A 13,544-nucleotide genomic window follows, 5' to 3' on the forward strand; every position below is an offset into this window, starting at 1 on the left:
TACGCTGTGGCTAAGAGCCACTGATGGACCTCTGCTCCATATGCTTATCCAATCCCCTCTTGAAGCTGTCTATGCTTGTAGCCGCCACCACCTCCTGTGGCAGTGAATTCCATGTGATAATCATCCTTTGGGTGAAGAAGGACTTCCTTTTATCCGTTCTAACCCGACTGCGATTTCAATTTCATTGAATGCCCACAAGTTCTTGTATTGTGAGAAAGGGAGAAAAGTACTTCTTTCTCCACCTTCTCCATCCCTTGCATAATCTTGTAAACCTCTATCATGTCACCCCGCAGTCGACATTTCTCCCTGTTAGTTTACATTTTCTCGGTTAGAGTCTAAGTTCCAAGTCCCATTTTTTTTTTGGCACGACCAGCGTAGCGACAGTCTCCTGTCTCTAGTGCAGATCAGCAATTTCTGCTCAAAATTTCAGGGTTTATATAGAGTTTCTCCCCAGAAACTACCTTTATCTTATATGTGTCATCTACATCCCAGAACCAGCAGCTGCATCTCTCAGCTAGTCTCTCACATCTGCCTACGGACCAGTTATTTTTACTCCATCCGGTTCTTCTCATACCTCTTAACATCAACAATTATGCAGCCAAATATAAGGCTAAGATTGCCCTCAGACAACTTTTACCTTTAACCTACGTTTCTAGCAGCTCTCTCCGCTCAAGTGCTTGATAGCTTGGACCCCTTATGGCCAATTTCATAAGAGAACCAACCCCAAATGAAATTCCGCCACACTCTGCAAGTTTAAGAGCCCCATGGTGCAGAGTGTTAAAGCTGCAGTGCTGCAGTCCTAAGCTCTGCTCATGACCTGAGTTCAATCCCCGGCGGAAGCTGGGTTTTCGGGTAGCCGGCTCCAGGTTGACTCAGCTTTCCGAGGTCGGTAAAATGAGTCCCCAGCTTGCTGGGGGGAAAGTGTAGATGACTGGGGAAGGCAATGGCAAACCACCCCGTAAAAAGTCTGATGTGAAAACATTGTGAAAGCAATGTCACCCCAAGTCGGAAATGACTTGTGCTTTCACAGGGGACTACCTTTACCTTTTTTTTTTTTTACCATTGCCTTCCCCAGTCATCTCCACTTTCCCCCCCAGCAAGCTGGGTACTCATTTTATCGACCTCGGAAGGATAGAAGGCTGAGTCAACCTGGAGCTGGCTACCTGAACCAGCTTCCGCTGGGATCAAACTCAGGTCGTGAGCAGAGGGCTCCGACTGCAGTACTGCAGCTTTACCACTCTGCGCCACAAAAGGCTGTGGCTAATAGCCACTGGAAGAGCCCCGTGGCGCAGAGTGCTAAAGCTGCAGTGCTGCAGCCCTAAGCTCTGCTCATGACCTGAGTTCGATCCCCGGCGGAAGCTGGGTTTTCAGGGAGCCGGCTTGAGGTTGACTCAGCCTTCCATCCTTTCGAGGTCGGTAAAATGAGTCCCCACCTTGCTGGGGGGAAAGCGTAGATGACTGGGGAAGGCAATGGCAAACCACCCCATTGAAAGTCTGCCGTGAAAACGTTGTGAAAGCAACGTCACCCCAGAGTCGGAAATGACTGGTGCTTGCACAGGGGACCTTGCCTTTTCCCTGCACGTTTAAAGACAGCTGAAAACCCATGAAACTGCCTTACACTGAATTGCAGCCTTGGTCCACCAGGCCCAGCATGAGTGGAGGGTGTCATGAAGAGGTCTTCTACATCACCCATGCCAAACTGAGGTTGAACCTGGGACCTCCTGCATGCACAGCGAATACTCTGCTCCTGAGCCACCCCAGCCCCTGATTCACATGTATGTGATGTGAGAACCATAAAGTATTATTCTTCATGTGGAGGACGGAGCTGCAAACAACAGAGAAGGTGGAGCAGGAACACAGTTCCAGCTGGCTCGGTGTCAGGGGGTGTGGCCTAATATGCAAATGAGTCCCTTTGCCAAAAAAAGCCCTGTGTGAAATAATCTACAAAAAAAGCGCTGATGCCACATGGAAGAAGAAGAAGAAGATGATACTGGATTTATATCCTGCCCTCCGCTCTGAATCTCAGAGTCTCAGAGCGGCTCACAATCTCCTTTGTCTTCCTCCCCCACAACAGACACCCTTTGAGGTGGGTGGGGCTGAGAGAGCTCTCCCAGAAACTCCTTTTCAAGGACAACTCTCGCGAGAGCTATACTGACCCAAGGCCATTCCAGCAGGTGCAAGTGGAGGAGTGGGGAATCAAACCCTGTGAGGTGGGTGGGGCTGAGAGAGCTCTGACAGAAGCTGCCCTTGCAAGAACAACTCCTGCAAGAGGGATGGCTGGCCCAAGGCCATTCCAGCAGCTGCAAGTAGAGGAGTGGGGAATCAAACCCTGTGAGGTAGGTGGGGCTGAGAGATCTCTGACAGAAGCTGTCCTTTCAAGAACAACTCCTGCGAGAGCGATGGCTGACTCAAGGCCATTCCAGCAGCTGCAAGTGGAGGAATGGGGGAATCAAACCCGGTTCTCCCAGGTAAGAGTCCACACACTTAACCACTACACCAAACTGGCTGTAAATGTTCCCAAAAGGGAATGGGGTTGGATTTCTGCCTTTTTGGCAGTCATTCATTACCCTGATTTTCTGCCTCTGACGCTGGAAGGGCCAAATGTGACCAAGCTCATCCAGTAGGTTTAAATTAAGGGCAGAGAGGTACCGGCTAGATATTACGAAAACACTTTCTTACTGTTAAGAGTTGTTCAACAGTGGAATCAGCTCCCAAGGGGAGTTGGTGAGCTCCCCATCATTGCCAGTCTTGAAGCAGCAGTTGGACAAAACTTGTCAGGGATGCTCTAGGATGATCCTGCATTGGGCAGGGGGTTGGACTAGATGGTCTCTAGGGCCCCTTCCAACTCTGCAGTTCTATGATTCCATAAGCATGCCTGCACATGAAAAGTTATACCTTGGCCGTTTTCGCACTAGCGTTTACTCCGGTGTAGCACCCCATTTACCTCCGGATCTTTTCCTGGATTTCGCACATGTTGCTCCGGGGCTGCGGTTTGCTCCAGTGCTTCAGGGGTTTCACGCCGGAGTATGTTTTTCAACATGCTTCCGGAGTTTTTGAAAACCTCCGGATCCACTCCGGATCCACTCCGCGGAGTTTGCTGTGGGAAATCCATCCACGCCGGATCGACTGCTTTGTGGGCGTCACCCTCTCCCTTTCCGTCCTCCCACCCCATCCACCCCCTTGGCCAATCATCAGCCGTTCGCGGCGCTTCCCAAAAGTGCCCGCACGGCCATTTTTTTTTAAACTTCATATTTCTTGCGTAATAGCGATATTATTGCTTTTCCGCTGTTGCGTTATTTTGTTAGTTCATTAGGTCCCCGTTGCAGCTGCAAGCGCCAGCCGGGGAGGGGGAAGAGCGCGGAGGAAATCCCAGCTTCGCCACCCGGGAGGGAGCGAGGCTGGGAAGGGAAGAACCTGCCACACACACACACACTAGTGCTGGGAGGCTTAAATGTAAAAGCTTTCTCCAGTTTGAACAACGTGTGGTGTATCACCATAACCATTTCGTTATAACGCAACCATTTCGTTATAACGTAACCATTTCATTATGGCGCAACCATTTCGTTAGTTCGTTAGGTCCCCGTTGCAGCTGCAAGCGCCAGCCGGGGAGGGGGAAGAGCGCGGAGGAAATCCCAGTTTCACCACCCGGGAGGGAGCGAGGCTGGGAAGGGAAGAACCTGCCACACACACACACACTAGTGCTGGGAGGCTTAAATGTAAAAGCTTTCTCCAGTTTGAACAACGTGTAGTGTATCGCCATAACCATTTCATTATGGCGCAACCATTTTGTTATAACGAAATAGCGTTAGTCCACGCAGCCAGCGGAGGCGACTGGGGACACCCAGACGACTCCGCGGAGCGCGCTGAGCACCCGCCAATCACCATCAGTGGCGGGAAGTTGACATCCAGATTCTCCACTGTGAATGCTTCTGTTAACACATAAAGGGCTGTGGAGGATGCTACAGCTGCAGCCAATCCATAAGCGGAAGCAGCACACGTGACGCTATTGTTACGTTGTTACGTAGTTACGCAACCAGACTTGCGCTTAAAAAAAAAATGATTGACAGGGCATCAAACTCAAGTCGATGCTAGTGCGAAAACGATTTGAGCCGGGGCTTCATGGAAAGCGACTCCACTAAAGAGGCAATGTGCGAAAAGGAGAAAAATGATCCGGACATAATTGCGCCGCGGAATAAGGGGAGCAAACGCTAAGTGCGAAAACGACCCTTGAGTAAAACTTGGTCAGTCTTAATGGTGCCCCTGGACTCAGACTTTGTTCTACAATGGGGATGTGCAGAACAAAGTAGGAGTCAATTCCACCTTTATGACCAACTCAGTTTTATTCAGAATGTAAGCTTTCGTGTGCTCTAAGCGCACCTCATCAGACGAGGAATCAGGTACAGTGAGCAGAGCTGCACATAAACCACCACCTACCAGCTCTATGTGAACTGGCAGAGACTGACCAAGAGAGAGATCTTGGGGTCGGGGTAGAGAACTCACTGAAAACGTCAAGACAGTGTGCGATTGCAATAAAAAAGGCCAACATCATGCTGGGAATTATTAGGAAGGGAACTGAAAACAAATCAGCCAGTATCATAATGCCCCTGTATAAATCGATGGTGCGGTCTCATTTGGAATTCTGTGTGCAATTCTGATCACCGCACCTCAAAAAGGATATTATAGCATTGGAAAAAGTGCAGAAAAGGGCAACTAGAATGATTAAAGGTTTGGAACACTTTCCCTATGAAGAAAGGTTAAAACGCTTGGGGCTCTTTAGCTTGGAGAAACATTGACAGCAGGGTGACATGATAGAGGTTTACAAGATTATGCATGGGATGGAGAAAGTAGAGAGAGAAGTCCTTTTCTCCCTTTCTCACAATACAAGAACTCGTGGGCATTCAATGAAATTGCTGAGCAGTCGGGTTAGAACGGATAAAAGGAGGTACTTCTTCACCCAAAGGGTGATTAACATGTGGAATTCACTGCCACAGGAGGTGGTGGCGGCCACAAGCATAGCCACCTTCAAGAAGGGGTTAGATAAAAATATGGAGCAGAAGTCCATCATTGGCTATTAGCCACAGTATATATATGTGTGTGTGCATGTGTGTATGTGTATATATATATATATACACACACACACACATACATATAGCGGCCACTGTGTGACACAGAGTGTTGGACTTCTCAGAAAGCTTCTGAGAAGTCGCAAGCAAACAAATGAGCCAGTATCATAATGCCCCTGTATAAATCGATGGTGCGGTTTCATTTGGAGTACTGTGTGCAGTTCTGGTCACCACATCTCAAAAAGGATATTAGAGCATTGGAAAAAATCCAGAAAAGGGCAACTGGAATGATTAAAGGTTTGGAACCCTTTCCCTATGAAGAAAGGTTAAAACGCTTGGGACTCTTTAGCTTGGAGAAACGTCGACTGCGGGGTGACATGATAAGAGGTTTGCAAGATTCTGCACGGGATGGAGAAAGTAGAGAAAGAAGTCCTTTTCTCCCTTTCTCGTGGGCATTCGATGAAATTGCTGAGCAGTCAGGTGAAAACGGATAGAAGGAAGCCGCCCTGAGCCTGCCTCGGCGGGGAGGGCGGGGTATAAATAAAAACTTAAATAAATAAATAAAAAAAATTAAATTTCTTCACCCAAAGGGTGATTAACATGTGGAATTCACTGCCACAGGAGGTGGTGGCGGCTACAAGCATAGCCAGCTTCAACACGGCTGCCCACTTGGATCTATCAACAGAGATGTGGGATTCTGAGCAAAGCCAGGAAGATCACTGGTAAACAAACGTCTCATATAGCTTCGTCCTCAGCTCTGGTTGCAATGGGACAGGAGGAGTTTAGCCTGCTGCTGCGTCTGGTTTAAACTGAAGTGCCACCTCTGCCAAGCTGTGACTCATCTTTTCTGCCTTGCCTCTTACTTTCTCCTTCTCTGCACTCTTTCTCTGTCTCTAGGACTGGTAAGTCTCTCCCTTTTCCCCACTGGAATCCTTCAGGATCTTCTTCTTATCTCCTTCCACCCCCCACACAATATGCTGTAGCCCTTCCCTTCCTTCTGATTCTCAGCTTTAATTTCTGAGCTCTTCCTTTGCTGCTGTTTTTGAGTCTCTGAAATCCTCCATGGTTTCTAAGTTTAGCTGTTCTACTGTAGACCAGCATTGGTATTACTGCTCAGTCATGCTTCTTTATCTAAACCGTCTTCCGTTTTCCCAGGGCTGAATTAAGCCCTGTGGAGGCCCGTAGGCAGTCAAAAGCTTGGGTGGGGGGCCTTGCAAATTATCTCAGAGTTTGAGCGCCTGCCCAGCCGCCCGTTGCCACTGCAATTTGCGGTACCTTTTCAAAAGCCCCTTTGACGAAACTGTGGGGGAGAAGCAGAGAGAGGCAAACTTGGCAACAATGCTAGCAGTAGCAACTCAGTTGCTGGTTGTTTGGTGTAGTGGTGAAGTGTGCTGACTCTTATCTGGGAGAACCAGGTTTGATTCCCCACTCCTCCACTTGCACCTGCTGGAATGGCCTTGGGTCAGCCAAAGCTCTCTTATCTGGGAGAACAGGGTTTGATTCCCCACGCCTCCACTTGCACCTGCTGGAATGGCCTTGGGTCAGTTAGAGCTCTCTTATCTGGGAGAACCAGGTTGGATTCCCCACTCCTCCACTTGCACCTGCTGGAATGGCCTTGGGTCAGCCAGAGCTCTCTTATCTGGGAGAACCGGGTTTGATTCCCCACTCCTCCACTTGCACCTGCTGGAATGGCCTTGGGTTAGTCATAGCTCTGGCAGTAGGGTTGCCAAGTCCAATTCAAGAAATATCTGGGGACTTTGGGGGTGGAGCCAGGAGACTTTGGGGGTGGAGCCAGGAGACATTGGGGCAGAGCCAGGAGCAAGGGTGTGACAAGCATAATTGAACTCCAAGGGAGTTCTGGCCATCACATTTAAAGGAACTGCACACCTTTTTAAATGTCTTCCTTCCATAGGAAATAATGAAGGATAGGGGCACCTTCTTTTGGGGCTCATAGAATGGGACCCCCTGGACCCATTCGTTTTGAAACTTGGGAGATACTTTGGGGAGAGTCACTAGATACTATACTGAAAATTTGGTGCCTCTACCTCAAAAAACAGCTCCCCCAGAGCCCCCGAAACCTCCAATTCCCCATTATACCCTATGAGAATCAATCTCCACATAGAGAATAATGCTCAGCAGACGTGAGAGGATGCAAGGACTACAAGTCCCAGCATGCACCTCGCGAAGGGAGGCCGGACTGGAGCGAATAGCAGGCTGGTGGTGGGTGGGTCTTTGTTACTCGGAGGAAGGGAGAAGCCTGAAGCCAGACAGAGAAAGAGACGTGACGCCGTTCCACCCCCCCACCCCCCACCCCCGCTATCAGATTTTTAAGGAGCGGGGGATTAGGCTGCTAATCCAGGGGTCCTCCGGCAGGGCGGGGGGGTTGGGAAGCCTATCTGGCAGAGGTTGTCCTTGAAAGGGCAGCTGCTGTGACAGTTCTCTCAGCCCCAACCACCTCACAGGGTGTCTGTTGTGGGGGAGGAAGGTAAAGGGGATTGTGAGCCACTCTGAGACTGTTCGGAGTGGAGGGCAGGATATAAATCCAATATCTTCATCTACCTCACAGGGTGTCTGTTGTGAGGGGGGGAAGGTAAAGGAGATTGTGAGCCGCTCTGAGTCTCTGTCCTTGAAAGGGCAGCTGCTGTGAGAGCCCTCTCAGCCCCACGCACCTCACAGGGTGTCTGTTGTGGGGGAGGAAGGGAAAGGAGATTGTGAGCCGCTCTGAGTCTCTGTCATTGAAAGGGCAGCTGCTGTGAGGGTCCTTTCAGCCCCACCCACCTCACAGGGTGTCTGTTGTGAGGGGAGAAGATATGGGAGATTGTAAGCTGCTCTGAGTCTCTGATTCAGGGAGAAGAGCAGGGTATAAATCTGCAATTCTTCTTCTTCTTCTTCTTCTTCTTCTTCTGTGCGTACAGGCTCTGAGGGCTGCAAGCAGGGGCAAAATGGGGGGTGGGGGCTCCTAAAGGCATGGGGGCCTATAGGCCAGTGCCTACTTTGTCAAGAGTTATCCCCTCTGTATCCCTCTTGCCATAGTTTTGCTGTAACAGTATTATTTGGCTTGAATGCATTCCTTGCTTTCTGCTTGCTTATCTGAGGAACTTATTACTGAAGCTGTTTCTACCGCCCAAGGTCAGCTGCTAAGGAAGTACAGATAACAACCTGGACTCTAAGACGTGGGGGGAGTGGATACCACCAAAAGCCGCTGTTGCTTTGCCGCGCTTTGCACTTGAATTGTAACGGTTAGGGCGAGGGGTTAAATAGAGAGGCATTGGGTTAAGACGTCAGTCTTAGCGAGGATCTGGTGTACTGCCTTATGATACCTGGAATAAACTACTGAACTGTTGACCTGAGTTGTTCGTTGAGTAGGGGTCCTGACATACTTGGCCTAATTGTTAATCCCCACCCAGAACTCCTGCCTCCCATCTCCTTACAGAATGCAGTTTCAGGTTTGTTTGTAGAGCATCGCCATTAGGGTTGCCAATCCCCAGGTGGGGGCAGGGGATCCCCTGGTTTGGAGGCCCTCCCCCCATTTCAGGGTCATCAGAAAGCGGGGGTAGGGGAGGGAAGTGTCTGCTGGGCACTCCATCATTCCCTATGGAGACCATAGGGTATAATGGAGAATTGATCTGGGGGGTATCTGGGGCTCAGAGAGGGGGCTGTTTTTTTTAGGTAAAAAGGAAAAGGTAGTCCCCTGTGCAAGCACCAGTCATTTCTGACTCTGGGGTGACGTCGCATCATGACGTTTTCGAGGCAGACTTTTGACGGGGTGGTTTGCCATTGCCTTCCCCAGTCATCTCTGTTCCCCCCCCCCCCCCAGCAAGCTGGGGACTCATTTTACCGACCTTGGAAGGATGGAAGGCTGAGTCAATCTCGAGCCGGCCACCTGAACCCAGCTTCCGCCGGGATCGAACTCAGGTCATGAGCAGAGAGTTCCGACTGCAGTACTGCAACTTCACCACTCTGCGCCACGAAGCTCTTTTTTTCCCCCTTAGAGGCACCAAATTTGCAGCATAGCATCCAGTGACAGGAAGAGCCCCGTGGCGCAGAGTGGTAAAGCAGCAGTACTGCAGTCTGAACTCTCTGCTCACAACCTGAGCTCAATTCTGGCGGAAGCTGGTTCAAGTAGCCGGCTCCAGGTTGACTCAGCCTTCCATCCTTCTGAGGTCGGTCAAAGGAGTCCCCAGCTTGCTGGGGGGAAAGCGGAGATGACTGGAGAAGGCAATGGCAAACCACCCCGTAAAAAAGTCTGCCGTGAAAACGTGATAGCGACGTCACCCCAGAGTCGGAAACGACTGGTGCTTGCACAGGGGACTACCTTTACCTTTTTTTTATCCAATGGCTCTCCTCGAAACACCAAGTTTCAAAAGGATTGGACCAGGGGATCCAATATTATGAGCCCCCAAAGAAGGTACCCCTATCCTCCAGTATTCCTAACGGAGGGAAGGCATTTAAAAGGTGTGTGGTCCCTTTTGCCATGGCCAGAACTCCCTTTGGAGTTCAATTGCGCTCGTCACAACCTTGCTCCTGTCTCCACCCCCCAAAATCTCCTGGCTCCACCCCTGAAGTTCCCGGAGATTTCTTGAATTGGACCCGGCAACCCTAATAGCTGTGCTGATGGTCAGCAGAACAGCAAGGGACATCTGAGTGACCAACAAAATCTTCTCAAGCTGCTACCCCAAGAACCTTGCGGGTTTGCAGGGCTGCTGGACTCAAAATCCTGCGGCTTCTCTACGACACTTCTCCTCCTTGTTCTGCTCTGTTTCGTCTTCTCTTCCTTCCCTGCATCTGTAATCAGGGCTGGCCCTACGAATAGGCAAATCAGGCAGTCGCCTAGGGCGCTGTCCTTCTGGGGGCGCTGAATGGGGCGTCTCCATGTGACTCGGCGATGTTATCGGTGTGGGGGAGGGGGGCACCAGACGTTGGCCTCGCCTACGGTGCCAGACAGTCTAAGGCCAGCCCTGTCCGTAATATGCAAAAAAACGGGGCTGCTGTTGAAGGTGATTAACAAACTGAGGCTGGCACGAAACCGGGCAGCTTGTTACTGGAGGCTTACCAGCCGGATCATGTCCTTTCTGGGGCCTCTTTGGAGAGCCAGCTTGGTGTAGTGGTTAAGTGTGTGGACTCTTATCTGGGAGAACCGGGTTTGATTCCCCACTCCTCCACTTGCACCTGCTGGCATGGCCTTGGGTCAGCCAGAGCTCTCTTATCTGGGAGAACCGGGTTTGATTCCCCACTCCTCCACTTGCACCTGCTGGAATGGCCTTGGGTCAGCCAGAGCTCTCTTATCTGGGAGAATTGGGTTTGATTCCCCACTCCTCCACTTGCAGCTGCTGGCATGGGCTTGGGTCAGCCAGAGCTCTCTTATCTGGGAGAACTGGATTTGATTCTCCACTCCTCCACTTGCACCTGCTGGCATGGGCTTGGGTCAGCCAGAGCTCTCTTATCTGGGAGAACCGGGTTTGATTCCCCACTCCTCCACTTGCACCTGCTGGAATGGCCTTGGGTCAGCCAGAGCTCTCTTATCTGGGAGAACCGGGTTTGATTCCCCACTCCTCCACTTGCACCTGCTGGAATGGCCTTGGGTCAGCCAGAGCTCTCTTATCTGGGAGAACCGGGTTTGATTCCCCACTCCTCCACTTGCACCTGCTGGAATGGCCTTGGGGCAGCCAGAGCTCGCTTATCTGGGAGAACCGGGTTTGATTTCCCACTCCTCCACTTGCAGCTGCTGGGATGGCCTCGGGTCAGCCAGAGCTCTCTTATCTGGGAGAACCGGGTTTGATTCCCCACTCCTCCACTTGCACCTGCTGGCATGGCCTTCGGTCAGCTGTAGCTCTCTTATTTGGGAGAACCGGGTTTGATTTCCCACTCCTCCACTTGCAGCTGCTGGGATGGCCTCGGGTCAGCCAGAGCTCGCTTATCTGGGAGAACCGGGTTTGATTCCCCACTCCTCCACTTGCACCTGCTGGCATGGCCTTGGGTCAGCCATAGCTCTGGCAGAGGTTGTCCTTGAAAGGGCAGCAGCTGTGAGAGCCCTCTCCGCCCCACCCACCTCACAGGGTGTCTGTTGTGGTGGCGGGGAGAAGATACTGGAGATTGTAGGCCATTCTGAGTCTCTGTCCTTGAAAGGGCAGCTTCTGGGAGAGCTCTCTCAGCCCCACCCACCTCACAGGCTGTCTGTTGTGGAGGAGGAAAGTAAAGGAGATTGTGAGCCGCTCTGAGACTCTTCGGAGTGGAGGACGGGATATAAATCCAATATCTTCATCTACCTCATAGGGTGTCTTGTGTGGGAGGAAGGTAAAGGAGATTGTGAGCCGCTCTGAGACTCTTCGGAGTGGAGGGTGGGATATAAATCCAGTATCTTCATCTACCTCACAGGGTGTCTGTTGTGTGTGTGTGTGTGTGTGGGGGGGGTGGAAGGTAAAGGAGATTGTGAGCCACTCTGAGACTCTTCGGAGTAGAGGGCGGGATATAAATCCAATATCTTCATCTACCTCACAGTGTGTCTGTTGTGGGGGAGGAAGGGAAAGGAGTTTGTGAGCCACTCTGAGACTCTTCATAGTGGAGCGCGAGATATAAATCCAATATCTTCATCTATCTCACAGGGTGTCTGTTGTGGGGGAGGAAGGGAAAGGAGATTGTGAGCCACTTTGAGACTCTTCAGAAGAAGAAGATATTGGATTTATATCCCGCCCTCCACTCTGAAGAGTCTCAGAGCGGCTTACAATCTCCTTTACCTTGCTCCCCCACAACAGACACCCTGTGAGGTGGGTGGGGCTGGAGAGGGCTCTCACAGCAGCTGCCCTTTCAAGGACAACCTCTGCCAGAGCTATGGCTGACCCAAGGCCATGCCAGCAGGTGCAAGCGGAGAAGTGGGGAATCAAACCAGGTTCTCCCAGATAAGAGTCCACACACTTAACCATTACACCAAACTGGCTCTCCTGTGCAGTTGAGCAAGCCTGGCAAAGCAAGCTGTGATGCAGAAGGAAACAAGAGAGAGGGAGAAGGAAGCAGATGACAGCCAGTTGCTCGGGGGCCTGATTCGGCTCCCAAGCTGCATGTTTGACACCCCTGTATTGGAGGATTGGCTACATCAGGGGTGTGTGGCCTAATATGCAAAGGAGCTCCTGCTACAAAAAAAGAGCTAGATTCGAGTCCAGTAGCTCAGAGCTTAGAGGCTGACAAGATTGTGGGGGTATAAGTTTTTGAGAGTCATATTTCATCACACGTAGGGAACTTTCTTTGACTCCAAAGCTCAAACACATCCAAATTCCCTTGGTCTGTACGGTGCTTCTGGGACTCAGATCTACCTCTGGGCACCAGAGAACCCGCATTCCTAGCTGGAAAACATTCCGTGCAATGCCAAATCGTACAGGCACGGTAGCTGAAATGGGGCTTAGAATGGCTCTGAACAAGAGAAGCTGGAACGTCAAACCCCGGCAAGATCCCACGACAACGAAAGCTCGTTGTTCCTGTTTGGATCTTGACAGGGGTCATTTCATAGCAAAAGAGGAGCCAGAGCTCATTAGCACAACTCATTTGCATATGCCACACCCCCCTGACATCACCAGAAGGTGTATTAAATGATATCAGCTCAGCATCTACCTTAAAGTGCTTCTTGAATTATAATGGTTCAGAGCTTTTTTATGGAGCAGGAGCTCCTTTGCCTATTAGGCCACACCCCCTGATGTAGCCAATCCCCCAAGAGCTTACAGGGCTCTTAGTACAGGGCCTACTGTAAGCTCCTTGGATCAGACCCAGAAACTAACTGGCAGTTAATTGAAAAACTTCTTCTTTTTCCTTCTGCTTCTTCTCCTTCTCCTTCTTCTTCCTTGTGCTTCTGCTGCTTCTGCTTCTTCAGCTTCTTCTTCTTCTTCTTTTGCTTCTTCTTCTGTTTCTTCTTCTGCTTCTTCAGCTGCTTCTTCTGCTTCTTTTGCTTCTGCTGCTACTTTTGCTTCTTCTTCTGCTGATGATGCTTCTTCTTCTTTTGCTTCTTCTTCTGTTTCTTCTTCTGCTTCTTCAGCTTCTTCTTCTGCTTCTTTTGCTTCTGCTGCTACTTTTGCTTCTTCTGCTGCTGATGATGCTTCTTCTTCTTTTGCTTCTTCTTCTGTTTCTTCTTCTGCTTCGTCAGCTTCATCTTCTGCTTCTTTTGCTTCTGCTTCTGCTTTTGCTTCTTCTTCTGCTGCTGATGCTTCTTCTTCTTTTGCTTCTTCTGCTTCGTCAGCTTCATCTTCTTCTTCTTCTGCTGCTTCTTCAGCTTCTTCTTCTTTTGCTTCTTCTGCTTCTACTGCTTGCTTCTTTGTCTTCTGCTGCTGCTGCTTTTGCTTCTTCTTCTGCTGCTGATGCTTCTTCTTCTGTTTCTTCTTCTGCTTCGTCAGCTTCATCTTCTTCTTCTTCTGCTGCTGCTTCTGCTGCTTCTTCAGCTTCTTCTTCTTCTTCTTTTGCTTCTTCTGCTTCTACTGCTTGCTTCTTTGTCTTCTTCTG

This window comes from Heteronotia binoei, chromosome 7, assembly GCF_032191835.1.
Source record: "Heteronotia binoei isolate CCM8104 ecotype False Entrance Well chromosome 7, APGP_CSIRO_Hbin_v1, whole genome shotgun sequence".
Lineage (NCBI taxonomy): Eukaryota > Metazoa > Chordata > Lepidosauria > Squamata > Gekkonidae > Heteronotia > Heteronotia binoei.